At 43.8% G+C, this 22619-nt stretch overlaps 1 protein-coding gene across 2 annotated transcripts in view; it reads right to left on the bottom strand.

Annotated features, from left to right (window-relative positions):
* The window catches only part of npffr2a (neuropeptide FF receptor 2a), a 114730-nt gene that overhangs the window by 31868 nt on the left and 60243 nt on the right, over nucleotides 1-22619 (bottom strand). Inside the window, exon 1 of one of the 2 annotated variants that reach the window (XM_043720477.1) lies at nucleotides 22331-22397. The exons of the other annotated variant lie outside the window; for it this stretch is intronic. The gene's annotated coding sequence lies outside the window, so the exon portion shown is untranslated. Of the gene's footprint in view, nucleotides 1-22330; nucleotides 22398-22619 lie in introns of those variants that run through there. 2 annotated transcript variants of the gene reach the window in all.

A 22619-nucleotide genomic window follows, 5' to 3' on the forward strand; every position in this document is an offset into this window, starting at 1 on the left:
AGGTGTTCTTCTTCCTCTTTTTGCAGTTCTGGTGTGCTGCAGTGTGTTGTGGCCCTTTTGAATAGTGTCTTGATGCAACTTCTTTTGTGTGTGTTGGGGTGGTTGCTTTCGTAGTTCAGGACTTGGTCTGTGTGTGTGGCTTTCCTGTATACCTTTGTGGTGAATTCTCCGTTCGGTGTTCTCTGTACCATCACGTCTAGGAATGGGAGTTGGTTGTCCTTTTCTTTCTCTCTAGTGAATCGGATTCCTGTGAGTGTGGCGTTGATTATCCGGTGTGTGTTCTCTGTTTCTGTGTTTTTAATGATTACTAAGGTATCATCTACATATCTGACCCAGAGTTTGGGTTGAATTTGCGGTAAGACTGTTGGTTCTGACCTTTGCATTACCGCTTCTGCTATGAGTCCAGAGATGGGTGAGCCCATGGGTGTGCCGTAGATTTGTTCATATATTTGGTTGTTGAATGTGAAGTGTGTTGTGAGGCACAGGTCCAGTAGTTTGAGTATGCAGTCGTTTGGGGAATGGGTCTGGGTGGGGGTTACTCTTCGGAGGGTCAGTGTGGACTGGTTGGGTTGAAGGGCTTGTTTCCACACTATAGGAATTCTAATCGATTCAGCCTCTCCCTACAGCTCAAACCCTTCTGACCTGGCAACATCCTTATAAATCATTCACAACATCTTTCCTGTAGCAGTTCAAACAGCTATTCTGTGCAGTTTCTTGGCCTGTGTCATTTTGGAGCTGATGAATAAGCAAGGATGGTAGAGTTCGGTCTCTGTCAGGAGTGCTCTCCAATAAACTCTTTCACAGGCCCAAGGACATTGATCTGAGTTGATCAGGAGTTCTTACCTGGGCATGGTGCAACATCCTACAAGCTTACATGCAGAGAGCTTCAACCAGAAGTTCCAGTTCCAGGAAAAGACACAATGACCTGGAATGTTTCTACCTGAGAACTGCGAAGGATATTAAGACTGCAGAATATAACAGATCAGTGTGAAAAGGATCATCTTGAGTGACTACAATTGCTAACTTGAGCAATTTGACATGTCATTTTACCTCATAAAATTATTAACTATTGTAGTGGTGTCAAATTTCACTCTTTTCAATTGCAAAGCATGATGATATATTCCTTAGGCTACAATGCCTTGCAATGGTTAACTAGCATCTACTTGTTGGTCAGAAATGTGATTGTATAATTGGATACGGAATATGCTGCTTTTTTATACACACCTGTCAGGAAATTCTGAATTGCAACTAACCTTTACAACACTTTACAATAATTCAATTAGACTGCTGGTATAATTTAATCATAAGCTAATTTAGAATGTACTTCATGGTATAAGTGCCAAGATTTTTAATTAGATAAAATGTGCACTCTAATTCCTTAGTTTGGATTAGTTGTACTAAATCAGAAGTACAGAAACAGAAGCCTCACTAATTGCATTATCTTAGCAAATTATTTTTAATAAATCTGTTCTAATGTGGCCTGTAAGGATACATTGCTGGAAGATGATTTGGGGGGGTGCAGTGAGACAGAAGGACTCACTGAGATCCTTGTAGAAGGATCATCTGATTTCTGATGAAGGGCTTATGCCCGAAACGTCGATTCTCCTGCTCCTCGGAAGCTGCCAGACCTGCTGTGCTTTTCCAGTGGCACACTGCCAGGCTCTGATCTCCAGCATCTGCAGTCCTCACTTTCTCCTTGTGACTGGAAGATTCCACCCAATATGTACAAGTGTGAGGTGAGAACCATTGTCCTTGACAGGCTGCAGTTGATCGAGTGAGGGATCAAGGAGTTTTAGCAAAACTCCAGTTAATAGGAATCAGAGGGTCAGCTCTCTGCTGGGTGGAGTCACGTTGGGCACAAGGGAAGATGAAACAAAAACAGAGAGTTCTGGAGAAACACAACAGATCTGGCAGCACCTATAGAGAGAAAGAAGGCAGATTGTTGTCATGGTTGGAGGTCAGCTATCTCAGCTCAATTACAACTCTGCAGGAGTTTCCCAGGGTAATGTCCTCTGTCCAACCATCTTCAGCAGCTTCATAAATGACCTTTCTTTTATCATAAGGCCAGAAGTGAGGATGTTTGGTGAAGATTGCACAATGTTTGGCTCCATTTGTGACTCCTCAGATACTGGAACAATCCATATCCAGACCTGGATAATATCCAGGTTTTGGGGGGTGGGGGTGGGAAATGGCCAGTAATATCCACCTCATGTAAGTGCTAGGCAATGTCTGTTACTCACAAGAGAGAGTCTAACAATTGCCACTTGACATTCAACTGCATGACCGTCACTGAAATCCCCACTGTCAACATTTTGGAAGTTATCATTGATTACGAAATGAACTGGTCTAGCCACATACATACTGCAGCTGCAAGAGCAGGCCAGAGGTGAGGAATCCTACAGTGAGTAACTCAACTCTTGAGTTACATCTGGTCACCAGAGGCTCACTAAAGATGGTCCTAGTATGGTCCTTGTTTTTACCTTCTTGATTCCCTAGAGCCTGTCCATATTCTATACGGTACAAGTCAGGATTCATGATGTGGAGGTGCCGGTGTTGGACTGGGGTGGACAAAGTTAAAAATCACACAGCACCAGATTATAGTCCAACAGGTTTATTAGGATGTACAAGCTTTTGGAGCACTGCCCTTTTGTCAGGTAGCTAGCTCTGCTCTGGTTAGCTACAAAACGAAGGAGCCGCGCTCCGAAAGCTTATACTTTCAAATAAACCTGTTGGACTATAACTTGGTATTGTATGATTTTTTTTTAACCAAGTCAGGAGTATGATGGAACACTCCCCACTTGCCTGGATGATTGCAGGTCCTAAACACTCAAGAATCGTTTTCAGACGTTTAGTCACCATAGTAGGTAACATCTGGTCACCAGAGGCTCACTGAGGATGTTACCTACTATGGTGATGAAACGTCTGAAAATGAACCTTCCAGCTCAGTGAACAAACTAACATCTAGAATCTCAGCCTGAGTTACAAATGTTCTCGAAACTTGCTAAACTCAAGACGTTTGATGCCATTCGAGACAACGCAGCCTGTTAAAGTGGCACCACATCCACAAACATTCATTTCCTCCACTAATGATGCTCAGTAGTAGTAGTGTGTACTATTTCTAAGATGCATTTCAGAAATTCAGCAATGATCCATAGATATCAACTTCCACAACTCTGGTTACTTCTGCCTAGAAGAACAAGGGCAGATAGTTGCATTTGCATGTTTCTTTCCAAGACCCTCATTGTCCTGACTTGGTTCAGTGTCACTTTGTCAGTATCTTTGCATTCCTATCCTGAAATCATTGTGAGTTTACCTGCACCAAGTGGACTACAGCGGGTCAAGAAGACAGCTCACCATTACCTCTCAAGTACAATAAGAGATGGACAATAAGTGCTGGCCAGCTAGTGATGCCCATACCCATGAATGAATAAAAGAAATGAAAGAAAGGGAAGCAGATAGAGAGAGAGAGACATGCAGATAACATTTCATTTGTAGATGTGGAAGCAGATCAGTTGTTCAAAGTGCCATCGGTAATTACACAACTGCCCATGATGCAACCCAAAAAGGGTGTGCACAAGAAAGATAGTCTTGCATTTGTCCAGCATTTTTTACAACCACTGGATGTCTTGTAAGTGCTTTACACACAATTACAGACTTTTGGAAACAAAGGTCTGATTTTCCAGTGGTTAGACAGGGGTTTATGCATTGGAGATGGGAGTTGTATATTCCAGAAGGATTTAGCATACAGTCAAAATCTCCCTTCGAAAATGACTTTAATAACACTGCTATTTCCTTGGAAATTACATAGTACACTTTAACAGCAGGAACACTGACATGCTGAGCATTAGAAAATAATGATCGCCTCTGTTAAACAATGTTGCTGCATTGGAAAACCTACATTTACATTACTTTGCTAGACATTTATCGTATAGTTTCTTTGATTCTCTATTTTTATGTGACATGGTTTCACCACAGCCACATACCTGTGTACAAACAAAATTGCAGGCTTGCTACAGAGAATTACAGAATTAATTTTGGTAATTCTTGCGCACACCAGCTAAGCCCAATGAAACATTTGTGTTCAAGCTGTATCTTTCTTCCACCAGTCATTCTGTAAATCAAGGATTTCTAGCTGTCCTTTCTGTGAAGTTTTTGAGCAGAACTTCTGACTTTGGAAAAGGCCCACAAAGCTGAGCATGTGTGAAAACAGACCCAGGAGCACGAATCACACAACAAGGGAGCTGAATTAGAAATTGTTCTTTACCTGAGTTGAAAAAGTGTGTTTTCATCACCTGGGTGCAATGATATTCAAAGAGCTAACACTCTGGCCTGAATTTTACTGGAAATTGGCTGTCATTTTCACAGTCATTTACTCAGGCTGTCATCCCGAGTTCACACTATAAAGCTGGTGCCACACACTCATGGCATTGTACTCATCTGACCCTAGCATGGTTCTCCCAGTCACCATAGGCAGAAGTATTTGTCCCTGCCAGATATCCCAGAATCCCTGGCAATGCTCCCATCTTTAAAGAGCAGGGGTCCTCCCGGTGGAGTACTGCCAGTCTGGAGTTGCCCTGCGTGGATTATGACATATGCCCCGAATAATGTACGTTAGGAGAAATTGGTGTCCCACTTTTCAGACAGGGCTCCTGGTGGATGAGGTGCTGCAGAGGAATGCTGTCCTCTTCCCTGAGGGCTGATGGAGGAGACTACAAGATCCTGCCAGCCTGGTCTGAGGTTGCTACCCAAGTCAGTGCAGTCTCAACGGTCTGGAGGAATGCCCATCAACGAACCGAGAAGGTCACTGGCTTCCTCTGCTCAGCCAGGGGAAGTGCTGCCATCTGCTCTCAGTTGCTTCACACACATCCTATCTTTGCGATTGCACCCACCTCCCACAATGACTCATGTCACTCTCACTATTGCGTCTTCCTTCGCTCACTCTTTCCCATTCCAATTCCACCCGCCTCACCCCCAGTTTTAATCTGCACCACCTCCTCACTCATTCACTCTCTCACCCTTTCCCCTACCTGCATCAGCATTAACAAATGCGCCGGACATTTTTCTCTCACCCCCTTTCTCACATTCTAAGACAAAATAAGGCACGAAGAGCCAAGCTGGGTGTTGGGGGAGCCCTCTTCAAACAATATGAGAACAGTATGGACCATGAATGCCCTGACTGTGCCCACCTACTGGCCTGATATCTCCCTCGACTGACTGTGCTGGCACTCCCTGATTGATTATAACATTGATGCTCTGACCAGAGGAAGGATTAAAGATCAAAGCAATCAAAGCAAGACAGCAGCCTCTGGAACTGCTTGAATCAGGACCAACTAATGTGACAGAATATCCAGATTTTATATGAGGTGTGGCATGTATCATCCAACAAGATTGTTTCCTGAGAGGACATTGGGATAAATGTGTAGGAAGCCTAATCTGCAAGAGAAAACCAAGGTATGGCACAATGCTCCACAGCAGCATGCAAAGAACAACCAACCAAGGGACAATGCCAAAGGAGCTTCCAAATGTCTGTCCACAAACGTCAACAATACCCAAGAGGTAAATGCAGCATCACAGATCGCAGATCACAGACAGTAAATGTGGTAAATGTTACACACCACACGGATGCTGTCAGAAATGCTGAAGCCTTTACTGCCCATCTAAGACACACACCTAAACAGGAATGGACATGCACTATAGCTGAAATGGCAGTCCAAATACAATATCCTTTCCTGCATCTTACACAAGATGTCCGCAGGAAACTGGTGAACTTTGGTGTGGTTCACACAAGGTACGATAACTGTTTACAACTGATCTGACATTCCACAGATTGACATTATCCAGCCTAAATGCCAATATGGCTCTTTGGATGGCCAACTGAAACTGTTTGCACCTTTGAAGCAGAGTGACCATCTATGATCAGTCTGCCAGTACGCACAGCTCTACAGACTCTTATGATCCATGAGGCAACAAACGCATCAGATGTAACACTAAACATTTAAGACTGCATCATTGATCTCATACATTGTGGTCACAACCAGGCATAGCAGTCAGCAAGCTCCATCAGGTGATGGCCAACTTCCTCCAGTGTACTTACAGACTTCTTTAAATGAGGAGACCACAGCTGGGCACAGACTTGCAACCAGCCCAAAATTCTCAAAGACCACCCTCTTCCCCTGGTCTCAAAGCCCAATGTGCTGTACAGCATTGCACCTTACTACGACTTTTTTGGATTTGTCTGTCCTCCATTGGCTGTTCCTTTCTGAGCAGGGCGCTGGATCCCCATTTTGACAGGAAATGGGAAGTGTGGGATTGGACGGGTCGTGCAGTAGTGTCAGGGAACGGCTGGCATTTCTGAGACACAGAAACTCAAAGATGCAATTTTCTCAGACGTAGTCTCAAGCTCATCAATTGAAGGCAAAATGTAGAGCAGTTCAGATGTTTGACACCCGGGCACAATGGGGAATCGGTAGCAATGACTTGGGAGAATCTTCCATACAGCCGGACAGGCTTGCACATCTTTCTCTTAATTCATTTCAGCAAGTTTCCAATCAGATCTGGAGTCAGGCAGAGCTGCCCACTCTCTCCTGCCTTGTGGTTGTGTATTGTATACAGCCTTTCGCCAAGACCATCAGGAAGGGTGCATGCTTGAGAGAGGTGACTATTCCAGGCTGCAGAAGCCTGCAGGTCAAAACTGCTGTGTACATGGATGACATAGCCGTTTTCTGCTTGGATCCACTGTCAGTGCGCAGACTCATGAGCATCTGCGACCAGTTTGAAGCCAAAAGGTAAATCGAGTCAAAAGCAAGGCCATGTTTTTTGGGAACTCGGCTGACCAATCCTTTATACCCTTCACTGTCAGGACAGATTACCTGAAGGTGCCACAAATATGGTTTGGAGGACCAGTGTGTGCACAAAAACTTGGAGAAGTGCATTGCCACGGTGAAGCAGAAACTGGTCTTTTGGGACCACCACTCCCTCGCCATGGTAGATAAACACCTGATCACCAGGTGTGAGGCACGCTCTTTGTTGCACATGGTCCAGGTCTGGTCCATTCCCAGAACCTGCACCATTGTAGTCACCTGAGCCAAACACCATTTCATCAGGAGGTCTAAGGTGGACTATGTACAAAACTCTGGATAAGGGAGGAAAGACCATACCCAACGTTGCCATCATCCTGATGGCCACGTCTATGTGCAGCTCCATCAAGTGGTCCTTAGACCCTCAGTATGCAAACACAAAGTGTTATTACGTACTGAGGTTCTACCTGTCTTCGGTGTCACAAAGGGTGGGACTGGCCTCGGCACTGTGGAATGCTCCAAGTAGTTGGGCCGTTCCATATCACCTGTCCTTTGTAGAGAAATTTACAGAGAAAAACAGCTTTGAGCACAAGTCCATCAGCAAGTGGTCAACACAGAGCATCCTGGAGATCCTGTGGGGAAAGGAGAGGATGGATCCTGAAGCATGGTTCCCTGAGCAGACTGTCAAAGTCAGTTGGCAGAACGCCTCATCACCAGAACTTTCCTACAAGCACCAGGCCATTGCTCGGCTGGTGGTGAGAAGGGCACTGCCTGTGAGATCCTTCATGTATACCCGGTTGGTTTGCGCCACTGCACGCTGCCCTCGAAGCAGCTGTGGAGGGTTGGGGAGGGGTGGTGAGACTATCACACACTTCCTGCTGTGCCTTTGCAAAGAAAGTCTGGAGAAAGACACAATGGTTTCTGTTGAGGTTCATTCCGAGCAGGACTCTGTGCTATATACGGTCTGTTCCCCGAGACACACACCAAGCCAAACATCAACTGCGTCTGGAGGACCATCAACTTCGTGAAAGATGCTCTTTGGTCTGTCCGAAATGTATTGGTCTTCTAGAGCAAGGTGTTGACCCTGGCTCAGTGTTGCAGACTGGCACATTCCAAGGTTCAGGACTACCTGCTGAGGGAGGCACTAAAGCTTGGGGCAGCTGCCACCAAGGGGCAGTGGGGAAAGACCACCTGAGGTCTTTCTGCCAAAGTTAAATGGAGGTCCGTTCAGTTACTGGACCCTCCCGGCGCCTCAGATATGTGTAAGTGTAATTTTGTAGAGGTAGGAGGTGCCTTTGGTTTGTCTATTGGATGGAGTCAGGTTCCAATGTTTATTTCTTTCTCTGTGCATTGCTGTGCAGGGTCAGGCTGCTTCAGTGACTGTGTATGCATATAAAGATATTTTTACGATTAAAGTATATTTTTGAAATTAAAATAATCTTAATTACTATGTACATAAACCAGCAGCAGCACCAGCTGTCTGACAGCTAACCTGGGAGCCTAGTGACTGGAAGGAAATGTGCTGCAAGCTTGCGCTGTGTAGCTAATTAATGCTAATTCCAGTTTCTGCTACATAGTTCTTGGCTGAATACAAACCCTTGACACAGCAACAACATCCACACGCACATCAGAGCTAATCTAAAATAGATGTATCTTCTGGCACCATCTGTAGAGAGAAAGCAGAGTTGATGTTTCAGGACCAGTGACCCTTCTTTATAGGAAGACTCCATTACAAACCCACCGACTCCCACAGTTACGTTGCCTATATGTCTTCACACCCTGCTTCCCAGAAAGGCTCTTTTCCACTCTGAAAATGTGTTGCTGGTAAAGCACAGCAGGTCAGGCAGCATCCAAGGAACAGGAGAATCGATGTTTCGGGCATAAGCCCTTCCTGACGAAGGGCTTATGCCCGAAACGTCGATTCTCCTGTTCCTTGGATGCTGCCTGACCTGCTTTACCAGCAACACATTTTCAGCTCTGATCTCCAGCATCTGCAGACCTCACTTTCTCCTCTTTTCCATTCTCCCAGTTTCTCCATCTTCATTGCATCTATTCCAATGATGCCACCTTCAACAAGGGAGCTCCCGAAATGTCCACCTTCTTCCTCAACCAAGGACTCCTCAGCACCGTGGTTGACAGGGGCCCTCAGCTGTGTCCGACCCATCTCCCGCATTTTAGCCTTCGCCCCTTTTCTTCCCTTACACAGCCGTGATCGGGTACCCCTAGTCCTCACCACCTCACTGGAATTCACATCCAATGGATCATTAGCTGCCATTTCTGCCACTTTCAACAGGGCACATACTCCCCTCTCCTCCTTTGTCAGCCTTCTGCAGGGACCATTCCCTCTGAGAGACTCTGGTCCACGTCTCCTTCATTCCCAATCCCTCCCCGCAGCGTGTTCCCCTGCGATCGCAGAAGGTGTAACACCCGTCCGTTTACTTCCTCCCTCCTCAGTATCGAAGGTCCCAAACACACCTTCCAGGTGACGCAGCGATTTACCTGCACTTCGCTCAATGTAGTCTAGTGTACTCACTGCACACAACATTGGGGAAATGAAACATAGATTGGCCGACCGCTTTGCAGAACACCTACCTTTTGCCCGCAAACGTACCCCTGAGCTTCCAGTTGCTGGTCACTTCAACACACCATTGTGGTTCCCTACAATATCTCTGTCTCAGGCTTGCTGCAGTGCTCCAGTGAAGCTCAGTGTCAGCTGGAAGAACAGCACCTCATCTTCCGCACAGGGACGCTGCAGCTTTCTGGACTCAATGTCAAATTTGACAATTCTAGGGCTTGGGCACCATCTCCTATGTCCTTACCCTAACCCCCATACAACCACCCATCTTATCACATGGGTTGCTAGCACAAACAAACCATTGTCAAGTACTAATGGTTCCCATTAACAGCTATTGATTCTCCCAGTCTGACTTTTACCCATTTTTTTGTCTACCCATGTGTTGTTCCCTTTGGACTCCATCTCTACCTGTTGTTACTCCTCCCCCTTCCTCCCAACCCATCTTCAACATACATACCAAGATTTACCAAACTATAATCAGTTCACTGGACTCAAAACATTAACTTTGATTTCTCTCCACTGATGCTGCTAGACCTGCTGAGTTCTTCCAGCAACTTCCATTTTCATTTCTGATTTCCAGCATCTGCAGTTCTGTGGTGAATTTTCTGTCGGCCATTTTAATAGGTTTTGAAGTGGTGTCCAAATCGCTGACTATGAAAGGTAATTGTGTATAAGATCGACTGACGATGGTTTATCGATCTCTATCAATCTATCCTGGTAGAAAATGATATCTGCTACTCCCAATTATCAGCAATGATCATATCAATCTGACAATTAGATGACATCTAATCTGTGCAAGGGGACTAAGGCACTCTGGGCAATGCTTAAAATTGGAGTTAGGGCCACTATGCTGAAAGGGACGTGATGTTTGTTTATAATCCTCCATGTGGAATTAGGTATCAATGAAAGGAGCAGATTTCAGGTTTGCCCTACTCAATGACCCTGCAGCAAAGGCAGTTGAAATAAATACTATAAAGGCAGCAGGAGCAAAAGTGGTCCCCACCAATTCCAGAATTCTGCCAATCATTCTCTGCTGCCTAATTAAACTCATCTCTTTACCATTCCCAAAAATTATCTGAGGACCACAGCCTAAGACTTAATTCTCTCATGGAGTGAGAAACCTGGGGAGGTGCAACAGAACTGGATGGCTTAAATGTAGATGACGCTTGATCCTGTCTTTGTTCCGGCACACGGTCGATAACTGCCTGTCTAACTTCTATTCCATCAAGTGCAGCACCTGCTGAGCTCCATTAACAGCAGGATCTTTTCGTCACTAAATGTACAATTGTAGGCCAATAAATATCAGCAAGGAGACACCAGGAACACTGAGACCCAGTTTGACAAGAGAGTAATTTTCATCATTAAAATAATCCCTACACTTTTGATTATTTCCAAAGGTTGCTTAATGCAAGCTGAAATGTCATTTCTGGTTTCCTACATCTCTGCCTCAGATACTGTTTACTTCTAGTCTGCAGTTATCTCTGTCACTGTTATCACTTACCTGACAGTTTGTTAACAGGAACATTGGGTTTCAGAGCAGGAGGGGGTCAGGCAGTCCTTTGAGATCGCTCATTATTAAATAAGCTCAAAACTGCTCTAGTTGTCGATTCCTGCCTGACTTCCATAACCTTTGATTCTCTTGTCTATCAAACCCTATCCAACTCAGCCTTGAAGAAGTTCAATGCGCCATCCTGCAGTGTTCCCTGGGGAAGGGAATTTCGCATACTAATGACCCTCTGAAAGAAATAAACATCTCAGTCTCAAAAAGGCAATTCTTCTTCTGTAACTAGGTCCCTATTTTTAGTCTTCTCCATAAGAGGAAAAGTCCTCTAGGGATCTATTTTGTGAGGAATGAACTTTTGCTTTGGGGCAGGAAGCAAGAGCCCAGGTAGTTCTGGATCCCAAATGTACTTCTGGTGATGAGATTAGATTCAGAAACAATCACCGATTAGAGTTCTGTCAGGAAAACCTTCCCAATGTTCTGAAGCTAAGGATCTTATCCAATTACAGATGGTAGTTATTCTCTGAAGCCATATGGCCACTTGGTAGACTTCTACCTTCAGAAAAGCACTTAGTTTTCTTTCAACTTACTCATGGGATGTGGGCTTGGCTGACTGGGCGAAAGTGAGGACTGCAGATGTTGGAGATTAGAGTCGAGATTAGAGTGGCGCTGGAAAAGCACAGCAGGTCAGGCAGTATCAGAGGAGCAGGAAAATCGATGTTTCGGGCCGGAGCCCTTCGTTAGGAATGAGGCTGGAAGCCTCGGGGTGGAGAGATACATGGGGGGGGGGGTAGGGCTGGGGAGATGGTAGATGAGAGTGCAATTGATGGATGGAGGAAAGGGTAAAGGTGATAGGTCGGAGAGGAGTGTGGAGCATTAGGCGGGAATGAAGATTGACCCAGTGGGACAAGACATGATGGTGGTACTGAGCTGGAAGTTTGGAACTGGGGTAAGGTGGGGGGAGGGGAAATGAGGAAACGGGTGAAGTCCACATAGATGCCCTGTGGCTGAAGGGAAGATGAGGCGTTCTTCCTCCAGGCATCGGGTGGTGAAGAAGTGGCTGTGGAGGAGGTCCAGGACCTCCATGTCCTCGGCAGAGTGGGAGGGGGAGTTGAAATGTTCGGCCACGGGGTGGTGGGTTGATTGGTGCGGGTGTCCCAGACATATTCCCACAAGCCCTCTGCAAGAAGGTGTCCAGTCTCCCCAAAGTAAAGGAGACTGCATTAGGAGCAACAGATACAATAACTGACATTTGAGGAAGTGCAGATGAAACTTTGATGGTTGTTGAAGGCTCCTTTGGGGCCTTGGATGGAGGTGAGGTGGGGGAGGTGTGGGCACAGGTTTTGCAATTCCTGTGGTGGCAGGGGAGAGTGCCAGGATGGGAGGGTGGGTTGTTGGGGGGCATGGACCTGACCAGGTAGTCACAGAGGGAATGGTCTTTGCGGAAAGTGGATAGGGTGGGGAGGGAAATATATCCCTGGTGGTGGTGTCCATTTGTTGATGGTGGAAATGTCGGCGGATGATGTGGTTTATGTGGAGGTTGGCAGGGTTCTGTCCTTGTTGCGGTTGGAGCGGTGGGGTTGGAGGGCAGAGGTGTGGGACATGGATGAGATGCATTGTAGGGCATCTTCAACCACGTCAGAGGGGAAATTATGGTCTTTAAAGAAGGAGGCCATCTTTATGTGTTTTGTGGTGGGACTGGTCCTCCTGGGAGCAGATACAGTGGAGGCGGAGGAATTGGGAACTGGCTGACTGGGCCAGCATTTATTGCCCATCCCTAGTTGCCCTTGAGAAGATGGTGGTGAGCTGCCTTCTTGAACTGCTGTAGTCCATGTTATGTCAGTGGACCCACACTGCCCTTAAGGAAGGAATTCCATGATTTTGACCCAATGACACTGAAGGAATGATTATATATTTCCAAGTCAGGATAGTGAATGGCTTGGAGGGGAGATAGCAGTTGGTGATCTCAGTTACCTGCTGCCTTTCTCCTTCTGGATAGGAAAGGTAGTGGGTTTGGAAGATACTGTTGAATGAATCTTGGTGAATTTCTACAGTGCATCTTAAAGATTGTACACATTGCTGCTACTCAGCATTGATGGTAGACGTTGTGGATGTTTGAGGATGTGGTGTTAATCAAGTGAGCTACTTTGTCCTTGGTGTCAAACTTCTTGATGAGCTTCACTCATCCAGGCAATTGGGGAATATTCTGTCAAGCTCCTGGTTTGTGCTTTGTGGATGTGGACAGGCTTTGGGGAGTCAGGAGGTGAGTCCTCACCTCTGACCGGGTCGTTTAGCCACTGTCAAGTTCAGGTTCTGGTCAATGGTAACCCCCAGGATATTGATTTTGGGAGATTTAGTGATGGTAACATCATTGAATGTCAAAGGGTAATGGTTAGAATTCCTCTTGTTTGACATTGTCATTATCTGGCATTTGTGTGGCATTAATGTTCCTTGCCACTTTTCAGTCCAAGTCTGGATATTGAGGAGTCAAGAGAGTGGCGCTGGAAAAGCACAGCAGGTCAGGCAGCATCCGATGAGCAGGACAATCGATGTTTCGGGCATAAGTCCTTCATCAGGAATTATGCCCAAAACGTCGATTCTCCTGCTCCTCGGATGCTGCCTGACCTGCTGTGCTTTTCCAGAACCTCACTCGCGACTCTGATCTCCAGCATCTGCAGTCCTTACTTTCTCCTGGATGTTGAGGAAGAGAGTTCCAAAGCCCCACTACCCTGTTCATGTAGAAGTACTTAATAACATCTCTACTACCTCTCCCCAGTTTTAGAAGTCAAACTAACAAAGAATTTCCTCCCTGATTCCCATCAACTCCAGTTCTGCCCGTGCTCCATGTTGCCACGCTGCAGTGAAACATAAGAAAATGACAGGCATTTCAACAAGTTAAAGCATTAAAATTAGAATTTAAGAAAAAGAGAAAGCAGTCAGGTCAATGACATGGGCCAGAGGCTGGTGTTTGAACGTTTGGAGCTGAGTGGTAGGGGTTATTGCTGACATTCTAACACAGAGAGGTCTTTGGCTGCACATAAGAGAAGGCGTTTCAGGCTACCTGTGTGATAACAATATTTAGCCTCCTTTACTAGCTCTTAACCAGGCTTTTGATGAACCTAACTGGCTGCAGGCCGGAAACCATCTCAGTCAAAATGGCTGACAGCAGAAACTGACCCCTCTGCCACTTTAATGTTTTTGGCTTGTGTTTGCCTTCATTCTGACCTTGATGGGATCTTAAAACTCCTGACGATATTGTGAGATTATCTATATCAACTCCAAGAACAACTGCTTGTCAAAATAAGAACTTCTGATTTCAACTTCTATGCCTTATTTCTGACATACAGACCACAGGAAGAAACACCAGTGAAACCTATGAGTGGTACATACTGGTCCAAGAGTGACAGGTTTTTAATGCTTGTTCCCTTTGGATTAGCATGAGTCTCCCTGTCAGTGATCTGCTGGCTCATTTTCGCTTGTATCCTATCCCAGATGCCTCAGAAATGGGCTGAACGGTGTTTTTAGAAGGAATTGTACTATGATTACATCTTTGCATATTTCATTGGATCACAGTAAAGTCAAGGAAAGAGCACATGGGCACTTTTTTTCATTCAGGTACGTTTCTAGACACAATTTTTCAGTGTGGATTAGTGACTGAGTGAGAGGGTGAAGTGATAATGTGGATCAAGGGATTAAATGTGTAGATGAGTGAGTTGAGTAGGTGGTTGAGTGAGTAGGTGTGTGAGTGATTAGTGGATTGAGGTGGGTCAGTGGGTAAACAATTAAATCTGCTCTCACCATCTTTACTGTTGGTGCAATCCAGATCATAACAACTGTGTTTGTTAGATGTAAAAGATTTGTTCATCAGTTATCTGCTTCATTTGTTCAGTTTCTTCAAACTTTGCCCTGTGGTTACCAACCCACCTACCATTGGAAGCAGTGTTTACTTAATTACTCAATTCTCTAGCCATAAAAAAACATATGGTTCATTGCTCCTCTCTATCTTCTACCCCTGCCAAATACATAACTAAGTTACCAATGTACCTTTAATACAATGACTCTGTTTTGTAAACAGATTTGTTTTGTGGTATTTTAGCAAATATTTTTGAAGTCAATACATAAAATATGTATTGCATTACTTTTGTCAACTCTCTTTGTTACTTCAATAGCTAAAACAGATTAATTAAGCTCAATTTGTCTTTAATAAACCCATCTTTTTTTTATAGATATGCAAATATTTTTGAAGTCAATACATAAAATATGTATTGCATTACTTTTGTCAACTCTCTTTGTTACTTCAATAGCTAAAACAGATTAATTCGCCATCTTGGATCCCCAATAAACCCATCTTAACTGTCCCTCACATTTCTGCAAGGGATATTCTGTCCTTGACTATGATCTCCAGTAGTTATCCCATCACTGATATTAGATTTAGAGGTTTATGGTTACCAGGGTCATATTGTAAATTGGACAACCATATAACTGAGTGATATAACTGAAACTTAGTTTCTACATACTGAGAGATTTTTATTAACAGAGAGACATGCCAGATATCATGCATCCCCACACTAATAAGCTAACATTTCAGCTTAAGCATTCAACCCATTGAGTGCTTACCACCACAGTACAATTCAACAATCATCCATCCTTCACACCCCATCCATATCCAAACAGGATTTTAAAATTATGGACAGCATTTCCAATTGCTATTCCTAGGTTCCTATCTAATGCGGTGGCTTATTTTTGGTGGAGTGTTGGGGATGGACCTAACTCACCACCTGATCCACTGCCCTTCATACCCGCTCCCTCCACCAACCAAGTAGTCTGTTGGCTCAATGCCAACTAAAAATCTATCAGAGGGCCACAGGGTTGATCTTTCATTGGGGAGAGAGAGAGAGACCAATGATGGGCTGAACCTGAAGCTATGGATTTGGCATTCACTAGGACAAATTTATCATGTCTTAGTGGCATTTGAAGAAAAGGCCGGTGTGTGCATGGGATAGAAAGAAATGGGAGGCTATTTGGATTGGGCTGGACGAAGCTGTGCTTGTGGAGACTTAGGTGGAGCACAGCCAATTGGCATGAATAGCCTGGCAGTGAGTGATATAACTGAAGCTGTTTCTGTGAGCTGTAGACCTCATGTAATTCTGTGTAACCAAGTATAATTGTTTTGTCACTGGGGCTACTCAACCAGATACTGAGGTGAATACTCTGGGGTTTTGGGTTCAAATGCCATCACCATCACAGCAGCTGCTGGAATTTAAACAAAATCAATACATCTGGAATGTGAGGCTACTTTCAGTGATTGAAACCATTGCTACTACCTTCAACGATCATTTCAAACAAAATCTGCTTCACCAATGTCCTTTAGGAAGTGGAATCTAGATGTGACTTCAGAACCACAGAAATGTGGTTGGATCTTAATTTCTCCCAGAAATGGCCTGCCAAGCCAGTCAGCCCAAGGTAATTAGGAACAGGGAACATATGCTGACACTCCCAGAGATACCCACATCCCATGAAAGAATAACATAAAAGGTCCCAATGCTGTGAAAGGTGCTATATAGAAATGCATGCTCCTTGTTTCTTTTTGACGCATAACTGAGTGCTAACTTTGAAACAAGCCTAGATCATTACATTGATCCATATGTTTTCCTTCAGACAGGACTGTAATGATAAATTACACAAAATCAAATAATGATTAACTACAAAATGTAACATTTCTTTTCTGTGGACAAGTGTTCCTTCAATCTTTCTTTCCAAGTAGCTTGTCTTATTTTTTATTAGCTTATTAGTTTTTTTTATCATCTCGATGTAATGGCACTGTAACATGAAGACCGGTAACATGCAGCAGCCTGGAGGACAGCTTGTACAGTGCCATAAAAATTTTTATGGGCAGATTTTTCAAAATTATGGCAACATTATAGTTCTATGTTGTAATTACTTCAGACATTGAGTAAAGGAGCTTACAGTTAGACACCAACACAACTTGACTGCATCTTGAAGATCAAGGAGCAGCAAAAGTGAAAGCTGTGGTCTAAGTACCTCATTATTTCAGCTTTGGCACAAAACTCATCTACGTGACACTCATTAGAAAGGATAAAAAGTCAAAGTCTTTTCCCTGGGGTGGGGGAGTCCAGGACTAGAGGGCATAAGTTTAGGGTGAGAGAGGAAAGATATAAAAGGGACCTAAGGGGCAACTTTTTCACACAGAGAGTGGTGTGTGTATGGAGTGAGCTGCCAGAGGAAGTGATGGAGGCTGGTACAATTTAAAAGGCATCTGGTTGGGTATATGAATAGGAAGGGTTTAGAGGGATATGGATCAAGTGCTGGCAAATGGGACTAGATTAGGTTAGGATGTCTGGTTGACCGAAGGGTCTGTTTCTGTGCCATTCATCTCTATGACTCTGCTTGGAATGTACAGAACAGCTATGATTGAAAAGTGAAATTTGAGGAAACTTTCTAATGTGAGACATGCCAAATGTCACCTGAGGTTGGTACTAGTGCAGGTGCCCAGGGCATGGGCAAGACACCCAGTGGGCAATAACTGATGTGAATTAGCACTGATTTGATGTCTATGTTGTCTGTCCAGCAAGTAATTAAGGTAGGGAATGCACTGCCTGGAAATATGGTGGAGTCAGGTTCAATTGGCATATTCAAGATGGCATCGGATGATTATTTGGATAGAAATGGTGTGTAAGGGTATGGGGAGGAAACAGGAAGTTGGCACAAGGCAATGATACTTTCTTGAAGCTATGATGCAGGCACAATGGGCTCTTTCAGCACTGTGACAGTTCTGTCATCCTGTCATTTTTGGCACGATACCTCCCTCACTAATGTAATTACAGCTTAGTATGCATTCAGCAACAGCAAGGACCCTCCTTCAACTATTTAAAGAAATCGGTGCTGATATCTGTCTCAGTTACAATCGTTTTGTTCTTATATCCTACCTTTAACAGAATAGAAACATAGAAAATAGGGAACAGGAGTAGGCCATTGTGGTATTTGGTCCTGCTCCACTATTCAGTGTGATCATGGTTGATCATCCTATTCAGTACCCTGTTCCTGCTTTACACATGTACCCTTACAGCATTTAAAAGGCATCTGGATGGGTCCTTGAATAGGAAAGGTTTAGGGGGATCTGGGCCAAGTGCTGGCAAATGGGACTAGATTAATTTAGGATGTCTGGTTGGCATGGAAGAGTTGGACTGAAGGGTCTGTCTCCATGCTGTTCAGCTCTGTAATTCTCTGAGTGTTTCTATATTAAGCTTGTTCCAGCCTGGAGCTGGTATTGTTTACAAGATTCCCCAGTTCTCTATCCACTGCTACTCAATGAGGCTGGATGCAAAGTGAGATGAAAATATATAATTACTGCCAGAGAGAAGCTGATGGAGAATTACAAGCTCCCTGCTGCTGCAGGTTGCCATTGACTAAAATGCACATTGCTTTTTTTAGACGCTTCATATCTGAGGATTTTTGAAACTGATAGGTATTTAATACTAACAGATCTGCAACCATAAGCAATGCATCATGCAGATTAATATCTGTAAGCTGACAGCAGTCATGATGCCTTTATTCTGTAGCGGTTCACTGTGCCATCTGAATTTGACCAAGTGAGGGAGAACTGGGGGAGAAGCAATCTATGGCCACATAGCTTAGTGCACAACCTCTGTACTTCTTGGTAAGGATTATATTCCAAAAGGGAAAAAGTGAGGACTGCAGATGCTGGAGACCAGAGTTGAAAAGTGTGGTGCTGGAAAAGCGCAGCAGACCAGGCAGCATCTGAGGAGCACGAGAATCGACGTTTCGGGCATAAGCCCTGCTTCAGCCCGAAACATCGATTCTCCTGCTCCTTGGATGCTGCCTGGCCTGCTGTGCTTTTCCAGCAACACGCTTTTCAACTATATTCCAAAAGCCATGGTATTTCATGAAATATGCGTGAACAATGTTTCAACAGCCTGGATTACTCTGGGGAGTCCTGGAATACTTGTCAAAGGGAGGTGACAAGATTTGTCATGGTCTGCTGCTTGCTACTCGACTTTACAATGGTGACAGCACGGTCCATGGAAGCAGGTGAATGGCAGAGGAGGAGGAGAAAGTGATTCATCAGGAAGCAGGAAGAAAAGGAATAGAAGAATGAGGAAGAGGGAAAGGAGGAGGCAGGAGACAATCTGCAGATCACCTTCCAGAGTGGGCAGTCTATGTCCAACTCATCTGGGGCACCAGTAATTACAACATCAGTTCTGCATTTTCCATTTACAAACGATTCCATAACTCCGATTTTACCTTCCCTCTGATATTGCTCATCAAACATCAGTGATATTACCTTTGTGCATTCCCTTGGTGCAGTCTTGTGTGTGCTTTTGCCTGGTCTAGAGATCCTAGGCAGTGCAGAACAGCTGATGAGAGGCTGCCGACTTTAAGCGGAGGTTAACATAGTTGGTCTTGCAGGATGCCCTGGAACAACTCTGACTCTCAAACAGCTGGCTTAGGAGAGCACCTTACCCAAGTTTTGATTTGTTTATTCTCATGCACTCCACATTCCACAATCTATCTTCTATAAACAAAAGTAATTCATAACTATCGCAGCCCTTCTACTTATTTACATCAACTCATTCCCAGCCAATCACCCCTGCTCCAGGGTCTCCTTGCCTCATGGCTAAGCAACACCTTAACTTAAAATTCTCATCTTTGTTTTCAAATCCTTCTGTACCCTAAACATTGTGATTTTGTAAGTCCCTTCCATCCCACAGCGCATCTCTGAGATTGCAGTTGCCTGCTCCATTGACAGTTTTTCTTCATTCCTAACTTCTGGAACTCCTTCCCTCATCCTCCCTTTTCTCCCTTTGCAGCACCTTTCATTTATCCAAATTAAACTCGATCTGTCACTTTCCTGTCTATTGACCCAAATTATCAAAATCCATTTTGGGTAGGTATTGTAATTAATAGCAGCTCTGATATGGTTCCTGTAGCAATTCCACTAGTTACAGGCTTCCATCCTGAGATGTCCCCTTTATCAAACTGTCTGCCTTGTGTTTGTTCACAAAATCTCTATTGATATTAATATGGCACCTCCACCACAATGCGTTTCTATCTTATTCAGTAGTCTTATGTGTGGTACTTTATCAAATGCCCACTAGAAATCTAAATATATCACATCTACACATTCCCCTTTATTGATCCTGCTTATTGCTTTCTCAAAGATTTCTAGTAAATTTGTCTGGTATAATTTCCCCTTCATGAAGCCATACTGACTGTGCCTGATTATGTTATCTATTCCTAAATACTGTGCAAGTAGATCCTTTATAATACTCTAACATTTTCCCAATGATGGATGTTGAGCTAGAATTATCTGAGTTTTGTCTCCCTCCCTTTTTGAATAAGGATGCAACATTGGCAGCTTTCCAATTCTCTTGGACTTCTCCCAAGTTGAAGAATTCTTGGAAAGTTACAACCAGTGCATCCACTGCCTCTGCAGTGACTTCCTTCAAAGTTCTAGGAAGTACCCAACAATTCCAGGGACCTTATTGGCCTTTAGCCCATTGGTTTCCCAGGTACATTTTCTCTAATGATCGCTACTTCTTCCCCCACTTTATCATTTTGATTAGTTAATATTTTTAATATCCTTGGCTATGAAGACTGATGTACAGTATTTATACAACTCCACTGCTATTTCCTGGTTAATTCCCCGGCGTTATTCTCTGTGTTCACTTCGAGCTGTATCTTCATTTTTATATATTGCCAGCAGCTCTCACTGGCTGTTGTTTTATATTACAAGCCAGTTTTGCCCAAATAGATTTTCTTGCCTCGTTTGTTTTTGGGGGGAGAGGCATCTTTTGTTGGCATTTTAAACTTTCTCAATGCTCTGATTTACCACTACTCTTTGCCACCTCGTATATTTTGCCTTAACTTCCTTGGTTAACCAGAGCTATTATATCTTCTTTCCATAATCCTTCCTCTTCATTTGGATAAAGTTTTGATATGAGTGACTATTTCTTTAAATGTTTGCATTGATCCTCAAACATCTTTTCTTCAATGAACTTTATCTTCATTCCTTTATATTTGTGCTTATTTAGGTTTAGCATAGTTCTTTCAAACGCAAGTTTCTCACTTTCACAAGGATTACTAAATATGACTGCGTTATATAGTCACTGCATCCTAGAGTACCTTTTACTCTGAGATCTTTTATTAGACCTGCCTCATTTCACAATAACAGATCAATCAAGTTTAATCCTTTGTTAAATCAACAGCGTATTATTCTAAATAGAAAACTGCCCCAAATATACCATGAATTCTTCCTCTTGGTTACTTTTGTTAATTTGATATTTTCAATCTCCATGAAAATTAAATTCTCACGTGAATAATGTTCCCATGTTCTCATTATCTCTCCATTTATTCACCATCCTAAAGGACAGCTATTGTTTGGGACTCTATTGATTTCCCCAATCAATTTCTTGTTGTTACTTCTCACCTTCACCCATGTGGATTCCGCATCATCGGGGTAAGTTAGTTTCTTGCTATCACAATGATTCTATCTTGGACTGCCAAAGCTATGCTTCTCTCGTCCCATCCAGCCTTTCCTTTCAAATGCTACTTACCATTGAATATTTTGTTCCTAGCTTTAATCTCCTTGTAACCACCCCTCCATAATTGCCATAAGATTGTATCTATTACTCTCTATTTGTGTCATTTATTCATCTATTTTGTTCTGAATACAACTAGTGATATTATACAGATGATAAGGTGGAGTGAGAACAGGGCAGGGTAACAAATGCTGCATATGCACACCAGCTGAAACTTGAAAATCAGGAGAGATTGGAGGAGAAAGGGGATTGAGACATTAAAGTTGTAAGTTTTCATTGGTTCAGTCATGCCACTGGACATGACCTTAGCAAAGGCCACTCCAATAATAGTGAATGAATTCTTCTCCATGAGGGTAAGGTCAGGTGACCCTTCCTCTGGCCCACTGGTTAAATCTCACCTTGTCCTGTAAGAGTTGATTTTGTTGTTGAATATCTGGCAGCCTGTGTGAGCTGCGAGATGTGAATGTACAACTTTTGCAATAGTTTCAAATCTGTGAGGGTGAAGTAAACCATCAAATGTTAGGTATGTGTGATGATTGTTGGTTTGGTAGGTGATGATGGAGCTGTGGCTGATTGATCCGTATCTGAGATTAATGGTGCATTTGGCGCAACATATTATTTAAAAATGCTTTCACTGAACCTTTTGTGGCCATTACGTCTAGGTCCTCAGGATTAAATATCTAGGTCTAAATGGCATGGCTATCTGGACGTAATGCCTTTGTGACGTGTGACAGAGGGCCTTATAGGGGACACTTTGGATAGCGAACATCTCTCCCCTTTCCATTTATAGAGTCACAGAGATGTACAGCATGGAACAGACCCTTCAGTCCAACCCGTCCATGCCGACCAGCTTCGAACTATGAAATTACTGTCTCACCTGGGGCACTATTAGCTAGAATGTTTCCAATTCAGACTCTATTGAACAGGCGCCTGAAACAGTTGCTCCATCCAGAATGCACGCTCAATTTAAGAAATGCTGCAATCAAAGAAAAATAAAGAACTGCAGATGCTGAAAATCAGAAACGGAAACTGAAATTGCTCTCAGCAGGTCTGGCAGCATCTGTGGAGAGAAAGCAGAGTTAATGATTTTAACTCAGATTTTAAGAACTGCAGGTGCTGCCACTTTGAATACTGGCCTGCATGCTACATTTATTGAAATTAGCATG

The sequence above is a fragment of the Chiloscyllium plagiosum genome, chromosome 2 (assembly GCF_004010195.1).
Source record: "Chiloscyllium plagiosum isolate BGI_BamShark_2017 chromosome 2, ASM401019v2, whole genome shotgun sequence".
Lineage (NCBI taxonomy): Eukaryota > Metazoa > Chordata > Chondrichthyes > Orectolobiformes > Hemiscylliidae > Chiloscyllium > Chiloscyllium plagiosum.